Here is a 17,030-nt window from a genome sequence, read left to right on the forward strand (position 1 = left end):
GTTAATATAGCTGATCCATAAAAGCCTCCATGCAGTTGCTAGAGAAAGGTAATGTCTGGTGCTTTGGTTCCCCAGGACAACTGGTCAGAAATGCAGCAGAGTGAACACGACAGCTGCTGTTTCTGATAAGTAATCAGAATGGGCAGTTAATGTTGGTGAGCCACAGTCCCCTGTGCCAGTAATGGCAATGTCTTTTTTGCCTCTGTGATGTGTTGCTGGTTTCATTAAATTAGCTCATTTCTGAAAATAGTTTTGCCATACGTACATGATACCAGAAGGAGATGGTCCCTGGAGATGTGAAATGTGTAGGTGTGGTACTTGGGGATACAATTTAGAGGGCAATACTGGTGGTAGGTGGGCAGTTGGACAAGTTGATCTTAGAGGTGTTTTCCAACCTTAATGATTCATTCAGTTGTGTTGGTTGCTAGAATTATGGTGAGCTGTAGAAAGGCTTACATCTGCTGTGGAAAAGTGTTGCACTGGCAAAATCCAAGTAAATAAGTTTTCCTTCCAGATTTTCTACAGGGAATTTAATTACAAATAATTTGTCAGTTTTGAGATTAAACTGGAGGAGAAAACAAACTGCACCAAGTCGTTTTACTATACTTTACTATTGTCTTCGTATATAATACACAGCTCTTCATCTGTGCTTTTTGCTTTTTCAGAAGAAATGTTATTTTCTGGGAAATACATGGAATAAATACATTTTTGCTGTAAAGAACATTCTTCTCTGTATGACTTTTTTGGGGATGGGAAGTTGGGTTCAATACAGTCTGATCTTTACTTTCATTACTCTGAAAACAGTGAGCTGGTGGATAACGTGTTTTGTAGCTGTGTGAATTCATGTAGCTAATCCCTGGACCTAAGCTATTTTGTTTGAAGTTAGCTATTTCTATGTTTGAAGTTTGATTGCAAGCTGTTTGACAAGATGAGAAAGCAACTGTGCTTATTTTATTTGTGCAGTACCATGTGCATTGTGGTTATGGAATAACTAATAATTTAAAAGGAATTTAGAAGGAAGGGATTATTTATTGCCCTTTCTTCGGTTTCATTAGATTGAGAAACATCTCCATATTGGTTAAAGAAAATGTAGCATTTGGATATTGTGAAGATATCTGATTACTCTCACGAGGACTTAAATTAATTCCTTTCAATTTGGTGTTTATGCACAATTTGTTATAATGCGGATTTTATTTTGCTCTTGTATATTTTTGGACCATCATGCAGTCGAGAGAAAACAGTAGGATGCAACTTGTCATGAAGTGCTTTCAGCACTGTGAGTTAGGTGAAGAAGCTTGTGGAAATATAGAATTAGTATGAACGTGTGGTTCTTTTCAAAAGTACATTATTTTGGTGGGCTTCTTAGGAGAACTAAGCTGTATTTTTTATCCTTGTCAAGTTAGTCTAAACTGTTTAATGGTTTCTAGTGACTGTCTGCATGTTGTTGGGAGCACCATTTAATTACTTTCTTCTGCTGCGAGGATGTAAAGAGGGGGAAGAACTTTCAAGGGTGTTACTGAAGAACTGTGTATCATGAAACATCAGTTTTATTGTGTGGAAATTGAAGGCTAGAAAAAATCCTTATAGCTTTTTGCAGTACTTGTTACAGGGTATTAAGTTGTATGTTCTGCAGTTGTTTTTTGTCCACAGCAATGTTTTTTTCTCTGGAAACAAGATATATTATACCTGAGCATTGTTTTCCAAACTGTATGTTTCTTTATGTAGATTTGGCAAGGAGTGCTGGGAGGTTAGGGGCAAGGAGGTGAAAGAAGGCTTCTGCAGGTGGAATAAGGCTTTCTCCTGTTCCATAGGGAAGTGTTGGGTTTGGATTTACCTTCTGGCTTGTTTCTGTAAATTACTTTCATGGCTTTTTTCTTTACATCAACCAAAGCCTGCAGAGACTCCTTTATATTTTTAAGATGAGAAGTTTTTGGAAATTAAAATATACATGTTTGTACATAATTTGGAAAAAAAAGAAAAGAAAAAAGAAAAAAAGCAATCTTTCTCCAATCTTTCTCTTTATTTGTCCCATGAAATTGCAATTTTTGTTACAGTGGTAGAGCTTGAACTTGAAAAATATCATGTGTACTATATTATAGCAAGTTATTCTTGCTATGGGGCTGTCTGGTAGAATGACTGTCTTCCATCAGCAAGGCACTCCCTGTTTTTATGCACAGTGGAGATGGAAGACACTGGGGGACAGATCAGCCCTGAAACATGCTTTTACTAAATGAAAGAAATGTGTTCTAATTGTTTCAACATTTATTAATGTTGTCCCAGATCAGATGCATATTTTCAAAGATATTCTTTAATACTCATAGCCATTCATTGTAGTCAGACACTGCTTCTGGGTATCCAGCCCAGAATTGTTTTCAAGCTCCCATGTAGTATCCAACTACTAGAAATATTTTATGTGACCATTTTAATTTATTAGAAGCATATGCCTAATTCTGAGATAATGAGTTTCAACATCAGACTTAATAACCCAATTTTATATCTAATTGTCCAGATATAAACTTTTATAAGCCTCCCAGAAAGTCTGTAGTACTCTGTAAAGCCTTCTGTGTTGTTTAATTGCCTGTGGACTCCACTTCATTAGTTGTCTAAGTAAATAACTTTGATTTGTATCAAATTTAAGATTTTTTTTTCTGTTTGACTGTTTTTCTGTCCTGTGTGGTAACAGATGGGTTGCACTTAGTTCAATGAACCAGATGCAAAAAGAGCAGAATTTGCAGTAAAATAATGTTGATGTTGTGTTTTCACCCGCACACAATAAACTAAGTCAACTTTTTGATACGTAAGGGGAACTTTTACACAATTTTGCTGTTACTAATTAGAACGTATCCACTATGCTCTGGGAAACAGGCAGCTTTCTCCATCTTGATGTGCTCACTGGTCTAGTTTGTGCATTTCTTTCTGAAGCAGTGTCAGCATAAGCAGCTCCTATGTTCTGCTCCAGGCTGCTATCTTTTGTTCCCGCTTCAATAACCACCTCTCTGTGCCTGCACGGTTGTTTGTGGTACTGTGCAATAAACTGGGTTAGGAAAGGTTTGGTTTTTTTTTTTCTCTTGAGATAATTTAGATCACGAATCAGTTCCCTCTTCCATTTTATCACGTGACCGCATACATGGCTGCGCTCTACCATCCAACTATGGATGCAGAGAAGAGACTAAGCAATAGAAACTGCTACTACAAGAAAGTACTGAATATGCTCTACACAGCTGTATAATATAGAATAATTTATCTTCTCTTGGTTTCCTTCCTTTTTTCTTTTTCTTTTATTTTTTTTAATCTGGAGGAAGCATTAACTGCAAACCGTTGGTCACAGGAATGTTTTATCCCTCAAAATTCAGAATTAAGTTTGGGCATTTAGAATCATACTTCTGTGGAGTCCAATTCCATAGTTTAATTCCTTTGGACAGGAACTAGAAGAAGTAATGCATTTTAATCAAGAAGATGGCATTCACCAAGTGCATCTTTGCTGGTACTGTCTTCTTTATTTTTGGTGGCTGGAAGGAAACTTGAAAATTTGAGAAAATAAAATTGCATTTTGTACTTTGACTTCTGCTGTGTACAGTAACACAGGACTCTGAAAATCCACAGCAGGATACCATGCAACACTGAATTTCTCAACTTTGCTGAATGCAAATCCTTGAAAAGATCATTTGAATTGAGAGGGAAAACCAGTTGTTGGTAGGGCAGCTTCTTTCTAAGGTGACAATCTTGCAAGGGTTATGCACAGATTCTTCACTTGATGTGAAGACAAATCTCTTGAAAAGTTCACCAAAAGTCTGAAGAACACCACCAGCAATATTGTATAACAACTTTTGCACAGTGCTACTTCTGTGAAGAGGTGTTCTTGTAGACAACTGACATGACTGCTGGCTTGAAAATGAACATTTGCATTTCTCCTGGAATCTTGGCAAGCAGGATTTCAAGTAAAACAACAAAAATCTCTCCACATAACACAACTCGTCCAAGTTTGTGAATTGAAAAACTTATAGAAGTCATCTGCCTGGATGTAGAATTTAATCAACCAGGGAAATTGTGTAAGGCTGCATATTTTACCACAAACTCCTTTTCTGGGGGCCCAGCAGATGTCCCATCTGAAATATTGAAGTCCTTGACATTCGTATTTTTTGTGACTGATGCAGTTCTGATGGAGTTCATTTGGCTTCATTCAGTGCTGTGTCCCAGGTTGATTACAGGGCAGAAAGGAAAGAAAAGTTCTTGAGCGCGTACTCTGAGGTAGGAGCCATCACAAGAAACATCTTCTAGCCTCTGGAGGCCAAGTACCAGCCTTCAAAAAGTGGAAAATTGGGACTTACTGCAGAGCAAAGCCCTATAGCTGTTGAAATCATATCCAAGTCTGCAAAATGAGAAGCAGACTGTACCATGCATTCAAACTGGTGTTTCAGGGTACATCCCCACACTCAGCTGTATAGTGAGCAGCAGCTGACTATCCTAGTCAGAAAAAAATGAAAATCACAAAAGGTTTTGTCCCATCCTGCATAGATTGTTTTACTGGGTTTTGTTACTGATTTGAACATTTAGAGAGGCTTGCTCTTCTTTTGTACATATCATTGAAGACTGTATCAGAAAAGTGGATCTGAACCTTTGCCACTTCTGGAACCTTTCTCATTACTTAAGCTAGTGTGCTAGCCTTATGTTGTGTTCTATACTATGGAAATTTAAGCAATGCCATAGCAGAATTCTACTTATAAAAGATGTTAGAAAGGATGTTTTTAGTAGCTGTAGAATCACAGAAAGGTTTGGGTAAAAGGGACTCTGTGACAAATTAGCAAGCAAGTCAGCATTCAAAGAAAAACAATCCAGAGAATAACCAGAGGGCTGTTGTTGTACAGCAGTGGGAGTGTGACCTCTCTCTCTGTGACTTGAGGCTTGTACAGTATAACTGAGCTTTTGGATGGTAGGAGGAAGGTGGTGCCTGGATGCCTGCCTCAGCCTATTTGCTGTGCTTGGATAAGCAAATGACATGTTTTAAAACATTTGAACAAAGGTGGATAGCAGCAGTATGAAGTTTATATCAAGAAGGAAATGGGAGGTATCTACTTCTAGACTGGTTGGAGTGTGTTAGGCACTGTTGTGGAGCACATGTTCCAATTTCCTGTGCTCCAGAAGGAAGGTTACTGATGTGCTACAGAATGGAACAAACTGCAATGAATGGCTATGAGTACTGAAAGAATATCTTTGGAAATATGCATCTGATCTGGACGAAAGTGCTCGTGTAAATATACCAGGGATAACTTGGCTCTGTATACCTGCTGCAGTCTGATCACTTCACTGATGGTGATGCAAATGTGGTTTCACTTGTATAAGCCTCTGTTCTTTCTGATTCCATTTCAAACCCAATCTTGGTTCTTAGTTCTGCATCTAGTGCTGGTCCAAACGTGTCTCACTGCTGCTTTCTAAGTTCTGGGGCTGATGGACTTACTCTTTGTTGATGGGAATGGTAGGAAGTAAAAGTAAGATTGTAGCACTGTTTGATTACCTATCTCAGTTTATCTTGGCAGTAGCCCATCAAAAATGAGCAAAGTATGGCACTGTAAAGTCTAAGACAATAAAAACTCTTCTAGTAGAGTGCTCTTGATGCATATGAGTGTTCTAGTGAAATGTAGTACTCAAAGAGGAGAACTTCCTATTCTAGACTGAGAGCCCACCTTCAACTGACGGAGCATTGTCAAAAGGAAAGCATAAAGTTGATTTTTCTATGGATTGCATTTGCTGTGTAATGCAAAACTTTGGATCTGCATAACCTAAAAAGCTCCAAAGAAAGAACCCTTTAAGAATTTAGGTAGGGAGCAATCCTATTGAGTTCTTCTTTGGCAGAAAGTTGACTGAAAGTATTTCTGCAGGAAGCAGGCAGCAAAACTTGAATTGCAAGGCAAAGAAACCTGGTTCCTGGCCTGAATCAACTGAGTGATATATGAAAGGCAAACTTTACAAACTGTTTTCATTCTTGTTTGAATGTGCTCATAACAATGGCTGTACTGGAGCTGACAGTCGGGAAAATGGATGACACATCACTAGGAAGACATGAAGCCACCATCCCACATATTTCACTTGGATTTGGTTGTTTCTCCTCTGCCTTTCTCATACTGTTAGTTTTGCTCAGATTAAGCTTTTGGGCTGGCCTTGATTGTGAGCTGGGTATTACTGCAGGATGAATAATTGCAGTCATATTTTTAATCTTAGCACAGCTGAAAAGCTTTTTGTTTTATTAAGGAGTGTGTTTACAGAAACAATTTTTGCCATGTGGGTGCAATCTGTTGTAAATTCAAGAACTTTTATAACAAAGCTCATAATTTTGAAGGATTTCAAGCTTTTGATTACACATAACTGAATTTTTGGATCAGGGATAACAAATTATTATTATTATTATTATTATTATTATTATTATTATTATTATTATTATCATTATTAAGAAAGAGGATGACTCTTCCACTCTTCCTTCCTCTCCTGTTCTGGAGCTAAAACAGCTTGGCAGTGGTGTTTGAATGTGGTTCCAGTTAAACCAGTTTTGAAACACAGTTTCAGGCCAGACTGGAGTAAGGCCAAAGTATGTTAAAACTAAGTTTGAAAACTTAATTTGAAGCTAAAATTGTAGCTGTAGTGAGAGAGACCAATGTTAGACTCAGATGAAATGTTTGTTTCTTCCCTCTCCTCCTTTTTCTCCTCTCTCCAGTTAGGCAAGCTGTGTGATGCTGCTGGAAGCTGCCTCTGACTTTTCATGAATCTCATGACTCTTCTGCCCCAGTCTCGGTGCGGTGTGCATCTACCTCACTCTTTGAGGAGTAGCTGACTTTTAAATTGTAATATTATTAGCTGAAAATCCACTTACCTTAATAATTAACTTGTGTGGAGCCTATAGCACTGCAGATACCTGATTTTTTTTTTTTGCTGTGCCATTTCTGGTAAAGCATTTGAATCAAAGGCTGTTTCTATCTCCCTTGAAACCTAGTGTTGTACAGACATAGCTATTTACAACTGATTTAGTTTATCTGCTGTTGACTTTAGAAGTTTGAAAGGATGACTGCAGGATATTATTTTTCAAGTCTGAGTAAAAGTGATTGTGCATCTTTTTTTCCCACAGTGAAAATGTCTAGACTTTTCTGAACCTTTGTAAAGCTGTTATCCAGACAAATTAGTTCCATGAATTTGAACCACATCAACCTCAAGAATTATCCAAATAACTGGGGTCACCAAGTCATTTTACTTTTAGCTATAATACAAAACACTGCTAGTAATCTGAAAAGCTGACAGATATGAAAAAAAAAAAATACTCATCAGCTACAGTCTTTTTTTTTTCTTCTTCTTCTTCTTTTTTTTTTTTCTTTTTTTCTTTTAGGAAAGTTTTCAATTCATCTGAGTGTCGAGATATTTCCCAGCAGAATGGGTATTCTGTTGCAAAATAATTCAGGCTGTCTTCATGCATCAATATTAATAAGCGTAGGTGCCATGAGGAATCCTTTGTGGCCGAAGTCTAAAGCCAAGCATACGAGTAACAGTCAATGTAATCCCCAGTTATATTTTTGGAAGATGTTCAGTTAATTTGAGGGACTATCATGCTCCAAACTGCCATTAGCTTCTCTTTAGATATTTTGTACTGCTTCAAAATTTGTACCTATGCCAGAATTAACTCTTCCATATCCTAGGCTTTTCATCTAGCTTTGTGTGTGCTTCCGAATGGCCTTTTTCCAGCATGTACTTGTTTTTATGCTGTCCCTGTATGCCATATACTTAGTCTGATAAACTTCAACGAAAGAAATCCTCTGGACACTGCTCGCATTCACTTGAAAGACGTCTATGTACTCTCTTTTACCTAGGCTTCTCTGAATGTGCTTTGGTTTAGATCCAGACAGTCAAGCCTGTGAACGTTGTTTTGTTTGTCTGGTCCTTTGTGGGAGAAAGGGGAGAAAATAAAGTAGTATGAATAAATCGTGATAAGCTGTTTCAGAAAGAATCAGACTCATTGTTTTATCAATTTCCCCAACTGAAGGTTAGCTTTCAAGCTTTGAACCTGTTAACAGAACACAACTGGCATTGTATGAAATAGCTTTCTGGGATGCTTTTTCTGTTTGTTTTTAAGGGCCTACCTTACAGAACTTTAGGAACAAGTAGAATGAAAGACAATTGGAAATTACTTCAGCACTTGAAGGAGTCATGATATTGTCATCACATCACTGATCCCAGTGTGTATTTTACAGTTCAACACCTCTCTGCTTTTTCAGAGGCGTTTTCTGAGATCTATGTGTAGGTCGTGGCAAAATTTCAAATGGCACGCACTCATACAGGTATCACAGCAGAGAGCGAAGTTGTATTTCAAACAAAAACAAACACAATGGGTTTTTATTCTTAAAGAGTAGCTGTCTTTGATCTCTGAGCTCATTTTTTCTCCCATTCCCAAGTTTGGGTTTAACAGCTATCAGCATTTCTATATGAAACATAGCAGTCCAGTGGTGAGCCAACTGTTGTCTTTTGGAGGGAAAGTAAGTTTTTCAGCTGTGGACAATTCACCCACTTACTCCTGCCTGAACTAAAACATCCTTTTAAACTTACTGGTATTATTCCTAGCTGTTGATTAGTTGTCTGCAGTTTGTGATGGGTTTTGTAAAATTCCCATCAGAAAACCCATCTTTTTAAGAACAGTTTTGAAGATAATGTAACAGTTCTATTGCTTTGGAGATTGTGTTCATTTCTCTTTATGATTGTAAGGAATTTCAGAGAAAGTGAAACATGCCTTGTGAAGTTTTATCTCTCCTGCTTAGAAGATTACAAAGTTTATATTCAGCTATACTTACTAGAGTAAGTAAATTGACTCAGAAAAACCCACAAGCTTATCACAGAACTGAAGGGGTTGGAAGGGACTTCTAGTGATCATTGAGTCCAACCCCCCTGCAAAGCAGGCTCCCCACAGAAGACTGCACAGGTAGGTGTCCAGGTGGGTCTTGAATATCTCCAGAAAAGGAGACTCCACAACCTCCCTGGGCAGCCTGTTCCAGTGCACTGTCACCCTTACTGTGGAGAAGTTCCTTCACATATTGGTGTAGAACTTCCTATCATAGAATCATAGAATCATGGAATCATAGAATCATAGAATTGCAAGGTTGGAAAGGACCTACAAGATCATCTAGTTCAACTGCCCCTGTTTCCCCTTGTCCTGTCCCCACAGACTGCTGAAAAGAGGTTGGCCATGTTCGTTTGACTCCCACATTTAAGATATATATAAACATTAATAAGATCCCCACTCAGTCTTCTTTTCTTAAAGTTGAACAGGCCCACATCACCCAGCCTTTCCTCATAGGGGAGAATGAGGAATGTCACATTGCTGGAAGAATACCACTTTCCTCTTTCAGACTTTTACTCTCAGGATTTCCAAAGGTATCTCTTTACATCATGTCAAAAAGAGACTGTAGTCTGTCAGCATCCATTTCATCTTTAAGGATCATAAGTTTGAGTTAGGATGGCTGATAGTGCTGCTGGCGAGTTTCACTTGAGCTAAAACCTCTACTATCATTCAGAGGGAATGTAAATGCAAATGCTGTGCTACACAACAAGAAGTCATCTGTGACAGGTTTTTATATGTAGCTGAAAAATATCGGATTTCATTAATTTTGTAATCTTCTATATGTGCAGGCTTTGGGAATAGATCCCTGACCAAATCAGTAGAAGAAGCTGAATAGTTCAAAGTGGATCTTATGGCATATCTTCAAGGTTGATTTTTGCCTCTTGCTCTAGCCGGAAATTCTGCTGTGCGTAGAACTATAGCACCAGAAGACATGAAATATCCTTAATATAACTTCCTAGATCATTGCATTTCAAATAGCAACCTGTTTGCTGGATTTGGCTCTTCAGAACTGAGTCTGTGCTGGCCACTTTCTTCTCCTGAGGCAAGGAAGGAATGGTCTGTGGCTAGATCCTACTTCTACACCTACACTTTGAACTCAAGTTCCTGTCATTACCACCAGAGCTCATGAGAAATCAAGGGAGGAGGACAAAATTATTCCTAATTGTGATCCAGCCATAACAACAGTGGCTGGGCCACCCAGAAATAAGCCATCCTTTTGGATAGTAGATGCTGAAAAGCAGTCCTAGAAATACTGTGGTTTGCACTCAAACACACACATGTAACATACACACACATGAACACACATACAATATTTGGAAAGAATGAAAAAATCTCTTTGGTGATAACTAGGCAAGTTATTTGCAGTGTCTGGAGATTGTGGGGTCTGATTTTTTGCCTGATTTTAAGTTTTTTTTTTGGTTTGTTTTTTGTTTGTTTGTTTTTAAGCACATAGAATGATCAGATTGGAATAGAATCTAGTGTTTCATGAAATTTTCCCTCTGATTTATTCACACCATGATTGGAGATGAGGCTGTTTGTTTGTTTGTTTGTTTTTGTATATTTAGAAGAAGTTTGTGATATAGAAACAAATAAGGGGAGAAGTATCTTTTTTCACCTCAATTAATGGATGATAAAAAAGATGAAAGAGGTGAACATTTTGTAAAGGAACAAATATGAGATAATTTTCTAACTAAATATGCTTTATTTTTTCTTGGCTGATGTTCAGTACTTTTAGTCAGAGAGGCACGCCTGAGGGAATTCATAATTACCTGTGTGACACCTTTTGGTCAGAGATTGGGCATGCCTTTCAGATTCATCAGAAGTGGCCAGGGAAGAAAGTGACTAAGGGGAGGAGATCATATTAAAAGTCTATTGGGATGATCTGTGTTTGTTGTGAGTAGAATTAAAAGTCATAAACTTATAGGACTTTCCCAAGGCTCAGAAGAAAAAAAATTGAAAAACTGAATTTCACCAGATCTCCGTGTGTGAGAGAAAATGAGCTGTCCCTGCAGTTAGTGATGAAAATAGTAAATAAAACAACAACATTATAGAAATTATCATTTCTGCAGGCATTTTCCAGCATAGGAAATTATTGTTAATGTGATACGTCTGGAAATTTCTAATTGAAAGATCTTAAAATAAAACCCAAATATCCCCTCAATGACAAAAAGTCAAAATAGACTGAGAAAGAGATTATGTATTCTTGAATTTTCTATATATAAATATGTATACACAATCATAGAAGAACAGGACTATTAATTTGTAGTTGGTTAATTCAAATAATAAGAAAATAATGTGCTTGCTACCTTCTTAAGTTTCCATAATAAACAAATATACATGCTCACTAGTATGTTATTACACATTTGGCATTTGTCTTGGAGTGATGTCATAAATGGATTTTTAGGTTTCTTTGCTTTGAGTCGAGATGGTGTGAGTTCCACAAGCCTCATGAAAAAGTAGAAGAGAACAGTTTTCAGTAACTAATATCTCAAAAAATGTTCAGTGCTTTAGTATTTTGGATTCTGGTCAGTCTTGCTTCTGTATATGCAAGAGAAACAATCCCAGTAAGGTCTTAGAAAAGTCACTAGATGCTTTGTAGCAGAGGTTTGATCTACTATTGATAAGATATGCCTCTAATGGGAGAACACTGCAGTATGTGGGAATCAAGAAAGGAAGCGACTGGGCATTTTAAAACCACTAGAAGAATCTCAGAAGTTTCTGGGAGATTGATTTAGCGTTTTTAAAACTTGTATGAATTAATACTCCAGAAATTTAATGAATTTCCTAAAAGCATCCTGCGGAAGCATTTGTCCATGTAGACACCTGTGACTGACTTGAATTCCTAAATATGGGATCATCCCAGCAGGTAACATCAAGATGTTGTCTACTTTATTATTTTGACACAGAAAAGATGCCTGCCAGAACTTGATGAATCCTTTTACAAATACTAATACATCTTCTCAAATCCTGCTGGAACTGCATAAGCTGTTAAAACCATGTCATGTTGTTCTTTTCTTGGGAATATTAGAACTCACCTTTGTTACAGTTGGCTCCAAAGTCCCGACTTTCAAGGCGAAGTAGCAGGCTCTATTTGAAATTTCTATTTGAGGGATTGTAATGGTTTACTTAGAGCCCAGTCCTGCCAGCACTTTTGTTCATGTTTAACTTCCACACGTTATGAGTAGTCATATGGGCAAGCACATGGATATGCTTTTGCCGAACTAATGCCTCCAGTTATGTAAGAAGGCATGGCTTTTTGGCCTGGATCTGTGAGGCTGTATCTGTGAGACGAGTCAGAGACAACAACAGAGCAGCTTTTAACCAGGCATAGTTTGTCATTTGGACTCCTACGGCGTTTTGATTTAGTCAGTGCAAGAGTTTCGTTTCACAAATGAATTGGAATTATTATTATTTTAATCCCTGGGCATACATTTCTGCATAAATCTCTGACATTAACTTCATATTATTTTGACCCCAGAAGAGAAAGTCCTAAAAGAGCCTTCTGTTGGAAAATAAAATTATTCTTTCAGTTCATTCCTTCTATTGTGCTCAGCTGATTCGTAGCAAGAAGAGAATTTCTAAGCAAATTCTTTATGGCAAGAATCTGCTGCAGAAACCTTAGGGTACACAAGTCAGAGAAATGTTGGATGAGGCACTTAGGATGAATGCAAGAGTTTTATATTTGCTAAGGAGCAGAAAATGCCAGGACCAAAGCTCCCCAAAGCCACAACCAAAGTCATGCTGTAATATTGTTGGTCAGAACACTGTATCTATGTTTTTCTATCTCTGTTTGTCTACATTAGCAGATAAATTAGCTTCTGGCTTGTCCCTAGCTTGTGGTCTTCCAGTGTAAGGGATGAGGTGGCTGGAATGGAGGTCAACATGAGGAAAAGCATGAGTACTGATGTTGTTTGCTGCAGCTTCCATGAACAAGACCTTTTCTACCTACATTTTTTAGCACTTTAAGAAATGAGTAGCCTCAGATAATGTAAGAAATGGCATCTGAATTCTTGAAATAAGCACGCTCTTTTTGGAGGTGTATCTCTTTGGACGTAAGAGAGATAAGGAAAGGTTGTCTTGTCCCTTACATTTAACCACAGGAAGTAGGACATTTCATGGGAAAAGAATATGAGCCCTCCATGTTCCTTCAGCAGGGGCAGATTTACACTCAGGCTGAAAGCTGTGAGCAAGTCACAGGGGCTGACACAGTATGCACCTTTTTTTTCTTCTATATTTTTATGGCAAAGATTTTTAAATGATGAGGAATTTAGAGCTTTGCTCTGCAAGACTTGTCATTTCAATGTTCTCTGAACAAAAAGAGAAATACTGAAACACAAATGTTTAAAGACAAACAATATACTGTGAACAATATTGACTGGAAATCATACTGCCTGTTTGGGGTAGGGTGATCTGCCACTGGAAGTAGTAAAAATGCTGCTGTATGTTATCCTTGGAGTTTAGTTTATGATGGAAGATAATTTTTAAGAAAGTAGGATTATTTATTGATTGTGTCACAGGAATATCTGGACTGTTCTAATTTCAGCATTTTTACATTTCAAGCCATATAAAGGAGAAGAAGCTATACAGTGTGTGTCCTGGTTCAGCAGAATGATCTCTAACCAGGCTCTGTAAACAGATACTGTTCTGTCTTGTTTCTAATCACAGTAATATTTTTCAGATTAATGATGTTCTTTTAAGATACACTCAGTAAAAGCTATTTCCATGCTGCACTGTTGGCTTCAGGTGTCAAAGCATTACATGATGTTGCTCAAAGTGTTCAACAGACTTCAAAGTCAAATTATTTGTAACAAGAGCAGCAAATGCCAACGCTTTTTTCACGGTGGGGGACAAAGTAACACATCCCCATTTTTCTTGTCATTCAGGGTATTTAAAAAGAGTTCCCTGGGGATGGATGGGGGGTGACTTCGCAACTGTTGTGCTTTGTATGTAGGAAGATAGGTGTTATTTCAGCGGAGAAAGCAGCGTCCTCATGATGTTACAATTTTGAGAAAGTGGATATGGTTCATCTGAACAGCAGCGAGACTTTCTCCCTCCCTGCCTGCACTGGGCAAATCACTCACCAGCTCCCGGCCTCCAATCACCTGGGGCTGCAGAGCCTCCACCTCCTTCACAGCAGCTCACACACCACATTTAGTTTGCTTTATCACATATTTCAGTAAAATCACGTATTTAGGACTACAGAAGTTCAGGACTGGGCAAGAGAAGCAGAAAATTGTCTAGCAGAAGTTGCTCTGTATAAGGTTTGTAATGCTCAAAGAAGCAATCTGAAAACATGCTTATCATATGCTTATCATATAAAACATTGCCTGTTAACATGTGCTTTCTGAATAGCAATACCTGTGCTATTTGGTATTAAATTTAGTGTACTTTACATTGTTGTTATGTCTTTGAGTGCAAATTAGTGTCTTATATGTGATTTATGTCTTCCTTCTCAGGCTGAAATCTGTTCCTAGTTTTGGATGATAAATTTTTCATTTTCTGTTTATGCATATTCTGTTACAGGTGCTGCTTTCCAATTTTTTGGGCCTTATGAATTATTTAGATAAACTACTCTAAATATTCAAAGACAATATAAATTCTTTTATTGTTTTGGGCACAAAGTCAACTTTTATGACATCAAAAAGTTGCAGCTGCAGTAGAATCATGAATAGAGTGTACACATACTTTTTGACTTTTCTTACTTTCGTATTTTATTACACTGGATCTGATCAATGCAACACTGCAACTTTGAATAGGGTCTTGCAACAATAAATGTTGCAAACAATTTTTTCTGCTAAATTCTACAGATGGAATACAACTGGTACAGCTTACAGGTTTTTTGCAGGAAACTGAGGCTGAAGAAAGATTCTGAATTCATCTGTGTATTTGTATTTCTGCATTTTGAGAATGCTAGGATATTTGCTTCATCGTTTATGTGCTGTTTAAAGTGTTAAACTACTGGACCTTATGGACCTTACTGGACCACTTATGTTATAGTATATAATAGAAGATTAACAATATAAATTAGAAGTAAATCATCTTTAAATTACTTTTGCTTAAGGAATCTTTAAATATACTTAACACTCTAACAACTTTCAGAGGTATTATATGGATTTATAATACTTGTTTGTAGGAGAATGTTTACCTTTTTAATTAGAATCTTTAATGGAAATTTTTGTACAAAATATTGGTTTGCAGCAGTAGTGCAGTGGTAATTTAATCAAAAGCTTTTTTTTTTTTTTTCCATCTGAAGCTTGGATTTGATATGTACTGATTTAAATCACTTATTTAAAGTAATTAAGATGTTACTTTTGAATGAAAGTTTGGTACAGCACACACTGACCTTATACAGCAGTTACTTTTATACTCTATTGTTATTCATCTATTTGTGTTTTGTTTTGGAGTAGAAAGCTGATAGTTTGTGTAGGCTTTAGGGACTGTGAAGTATCCAGTGCAGTTTTAAAGACTAACGGAAACTTTCCAAATGGAGACTTTGCCCCTTGCACTGTGTTTGTAGATAAAAGTTTTTTTAGACCAAACTTGTGCTGCTAGAAGAGCCTAGCACCAGATGGCTGCTAAATGTTCCTGATCATCTGTCTGTCCAACTGAATTCATACCAGGTATGAATTGTAAGACTGAACTCATCTGCTTGGGATTGCACTCAGATGAGAAGTGATAAGGTAAATTGTCTGCTTTACAGCCAGGAGTTCTGTGATCAGGAAAGACTGAAATTAAGAAGCAGGTTCTGTCAGCAGCTACTGTAGAGAGAAACCAACAAGATAATAAAGAGTGAAGGAGATAGGACAAAAATCTGTGGTTATTCAGGTACTCCAACAAGTACTGTCTGTGTCCATGAGACATGAAGAAGCTTTCCATTTTTTCCCCTGTGTTAGGTCTATCCAATTTCCCTTCCTGTCAAAACAAGGTCCCCCTGTCCTGTTGATCTCTTTGTTGTAGTGCAGTTGAAAGGGAAAAACTGTAATCTGTGACATGAACAGCTGTGGACTTCCTTCTAGGAATGCATTTGGGGAAGAGAGATGCTTGAATATGGACCGAGCATTGATTTTCAAATCTCAGGCAATTGAACTGGGGCCTCCTTTTTTCGGAGGACTGTTGAAGACATTTTCTGTGCTACAGAGTAATCTATAGCAAAAGAAAAACTTAATCCAGGAAAGGTTTCAGGAGTGCAGTGACCCAGAGTGAGCAGAGTCAGGAGCTGCCATCTCAGTTTGCTTCAAACAAAGGCATCTTGCCAAGGTCAGTGACAAATGGACTTCATAGATGTTTGCTTGTGACAAATGTCTCTGTAAAGCAGGCCTGGCACAGATTTGAACAGGAGAAGAAATTGACTGGATCTGCTTCTAGCCTTACTAGGTATCTTACTAGAGATAAATGCCTGTAAGCATCAAGCTGAAGGTGTGAGAAAGCCTCTCAGAAAAGTCAGAGCTGCTCAGCTTTGTGGAGACAGGCCTGAGGGACCTGGCTGGAGTTGGTGGCAGCAGGGGTAAAGAAGTTGTGGAGGCTCCAACATGTTTTCAGTGCAGCAGGACTAAGGCCCTTTCTGAGCCTGGCTGCAGTCAGTGTGAGGTTGTCCAGGACAATGCTGCCACCAAAAGGCACTTCCAGCCACTGCCTTCTTGCTTCTTCTGTGGGTTAGTGGCTGAGCATGAGGTGTTTTTAGCTGTGGTGCTGTGGTGAGATGTGCTTGTTCAGTAGCATATGTCCTTAGGGGCCCAGGTTATTCTTCCAAAGTGGGTAATGTATATCCTTACAGGAGACACCTTAGATGAATCACTTGCCAGTGATTTCTGAAGGTACTTTGTTTCCACCTGTGCCATTTAGGCTGGTGGGGAGACCAAATAACCTCATCAGTTTTTCCTATCAAGTAAGAAGTGATCTGTACAGGACTCTTCCAATGTCTCATCCAAATCCAAATGAGGCCATGTCTGAGGTGGATCTCTGTGTGTGGGGCACAGCAACAGAAGTTGTGAAGTAGCAGTCAGACATTCATTTTCCATACATAAATAGTTAGGAACCCGTGTAAAGCATTCAGAATTGCAGTGGTCATCTAGGATATGTGTTTTTCAAGGCTAAGAAAGGACAGATATACCTAAAATATTATGTCTTTTGTGTGTGAAGGGTTTTTTTGTCTCTATGAAGT

The 17,030-nt window shown here is 38.0% G+C and overlaps 1 protein-coding gene across 5 annotated transcripts in view; it reads left to right on the forward strand.

Moving 5' to 3' along the window:
• SLC7A2 (solute carrier family 7 member 2) overlaps positions 1-17,030 on the forward strand; it is a 40,033-nt gene that overhangs the window by 5,175 nt on the left and 17,828 nt on the right. Inside the window, exon 1 of one of the 5 annotated variants that reach the window (XM_052682068.1) lies at positions 13,974-14,130. The exons of 1 other annotated variant lie outside the window; for it this stretch is intronic. The gene's annotated coding sequence lies outside the window, so the exon portion shown is untranslated. Of the gene's footprint in view, positions 1-13,973; positions 14,131-15,377; positions 15,490-16,028; positions 16,127-17,030 lie in introns of those variants that run through there. 3 more of the 5 variants (XM_052682073.1, XM_052682069.1, XM_052682071.1) reach the window with 3 other exon arrangements.

This window comes from Tympanuchus pallidicinctus, unplaced genomic scaffold, assembly GCF_026119805.1.
Source record: "Tympanuchus pallidicinctus isolate F22 unplaced genomic scaffold, pur_lepc_1.0 scaffold2, whole genome shotgun sequence".
In the NCBI taxonomy this organism is placed as follows: Eukaryota; Metazoa; Chordata; class Aves; order Galliformes; family Phasianidae; genus Tympanuchus; species Tympanuchus pallidicinctus.